The sequence below is a fragment of the Tupaia chinensis genome, unplaced genomic scaffold, assembly GCF_000334495.1.
Source record: "Tupaia chinensis unplaced genomic scaffold, TupChi_1.0 Scaffold148108_1, whole genome shotgun sequence".
Classification (NCBI taxonomy): Eukaryota; Metazoa; Chordata; class Mammalia; order Scandentia; family Tupaiidae; genus Tupaia; species Tupaia belangeri.
In genome coordinates this window covers 979,612-981,925 of record NW_006207959.1, presented here as the reverse complement: position 1 = coordinate 981,925, position 2,314 = coordinate 979,612, and the positions used below count along the sequence as shown (strand labels likewise).

At 39.5% G+C, this 2,314-nt stretch overlaps 1 pseudogene; it reads left to right on the top strand.

The window, feature by feature from the left end:
- The first annotated feature begins 806 nt into the window (after positions 1 to 806).
- Positions 807 to 1,959, top strand: LOC102491884 (solute carrier family 35 member E3 pseudogene; annotated as a pseudogene).
- The last annotated feature ends 355 nt before the right edge of the window (positions 1,960 to 2,314 follow it).

The following is a 2,314-nucleotide window of genomic DNA, read 5'->3' as shown; positions in this document are numbered from 1 at the left end:
ACTATCCTAATACAGGTTACTTTTATGAAAATGCTTGAAAGAATTCTAAAGTATTTCAAAAGACTTTCTACATTTTCCAGAAATCAATGCTTGTAGAAAGTTGCCCTTAAGTAGACAATTTTATGCTATATCAAATTTATTTTTGTCAGCAACTCAAGAAAAAGAAGTAATAGTCATTACCCTTATTTAAAATAAAAGATAAATTTGTAAATATCTACTTGGAATTTCACTTAGAATTCATTCATTTAAAAGTAAAATCATAAAGTCTTGGTGATCTGTTGCTACAATTGCCACTAGAAGGTTGCTTAACAAGCCACTCAAAATATTAGTGCCTTTGAATAACAAGCACTTATTCTCAAGTTCATAGTTGTATTGTGCTTCAGGAAATCTAGGCTGAGCTTGCTAGATAGCCCTGCTTCTACCAGGTAGAATCTATCACATCCTCCCTCATCACCTTCACTTTAAGCACCAGCTCAGGACACCTGGACTGCTTCTCAGTGTCACTGATTTTATGTAAAAAGCAGAGATGCCCAGAGAAAGCAATCTAAGGGATTTATAATACCTTCTGATCTTGCAGTTTCTACCTCTTTTGTACATAAACTTGTTACCAATGGTAACTGTGCATCTTTAAGAATCCTCATTAAAATGATTGTTGATGGTCAGACAAGTGTGTGCTGTGGCTGCTGACCTGGAAGCTGATAGGTGTACCCCTCTCCCTAGCTGGGCAATGAAAGCATGGCCACTCAGCTCCCCCTCAACCTGCTGGTGTCTGACCACATCATATTTCTCAACAAAAGGATTCCAACATGAGCTTGACCCTGCTTCATCTTGTGGGCACCTGGTGGGCTTTTCCATCTGCCAGAAGTTGGACATATTGGCCACCCAAAACCTGCCATCTTCAAGCTCTTTCTCCTGGTTTTCAACTTCTGTGGTTTCCTGGTCTCCAGCAACCTCTCTCTAAAGAACGACATTACAGGCACCCACCAACTGGTCAAGGTCATGACCACACTGGTGATCATAGTCAAGAAGACTTTCTACAACAAGATCTTTTCCACTAGAATACACCTTGATACTGACTTCTATAACTTTAGGTGTAGTCCTAAATTCTTACGATGATGTGAAGTTTTTTGTTTTGTTTTGTTTTGTTTTTGTTTTGTTTTGGAGAGGTTTTTGCTATAGAGCGCATGTGCTCCGCGCTCGCTAGACAGACAGAGAGACAGAGAGACAGAAAGCGAGAAATCACTCCCCAGGGGGGATGGCCACACCGCAATCCCTTCTCCTCCATTCTCCTCTCGGGATCTTGGGCATGCACGCACACGCGCCAGGCGCAAACCGCGGTTGACTACGTGGGAGTCCAGCGATATAGCCATTATGCTAACTGCTGGTCCCAGTGATGTGAAGTTTCATGAAATGGTGGTTTGCTGCTTGGTGTGCTTTAGTTCTATCCATTTATCCATTGGGTAAATCAGACAGCATGAGAAACTCAGTGTAGTTGTAGTACTATCAGGCACAGATATCTTCTGTTGTGCTATTGGTCACTGTAGTCTCTACAGTCACTTATGTGGAGCAGGAGGAGTATTTGGTCTCTGGTCAGTTTCTGGTTTGCTAATGGTGCTGCTATTTGGACTATTAACTGTCATGGTGGATTTATTAATTTACTGGAGTATTGGGTACACTTCACCAGTCACCTATGACATGTTTGGACACTTCAAGTTCTGACTTGCTTTATTTGGAGGATGTGTGCTATTTAAAGATCCTCTGTCAATTAATCAGTCCTGGCACTTTATGTAATTATTTGGTATTCTAGTCTATACTTTTTTTAAACTCAGTAAACAATAAGGAAGGAAGTATAAATTAGTACAAGGTACTCAGCTCGTTTTTATGGAGAAAAGAAAGTCACTCCAGGAAAACAGACAATGTTATGTATCACAATCACTTTCAAAGAAGAAAAGAACATGACCATGCAGTGGAGCCCAAGCTAGCCTGATGACCATGTAGCAAAGCTAACTGATAAAGTGAATAAATCTTTTCTGTTTTTTTCTTTCTTGGCTTTTGCTTGGACTTGAGACCGAAAGTTACCATTGTATTTACTGTAGGAGTTTGGGAGTCAGACGACCTGGGTTCAAATACCCAAATAAAGCAGACAAAACTGCTTTTTTTTTTTTTCCCCAGCCTGAGCTTTCACATCCAAAGAATGAGAACAAAATAACAAAAAAATACTTCTTTAGGCTATTGTGAGGGTTATATGAAATATTGTAGACAAGTTCTTCCAAAAATTAAGAACTGAATGAAAACAATGATTTCAATTATTACT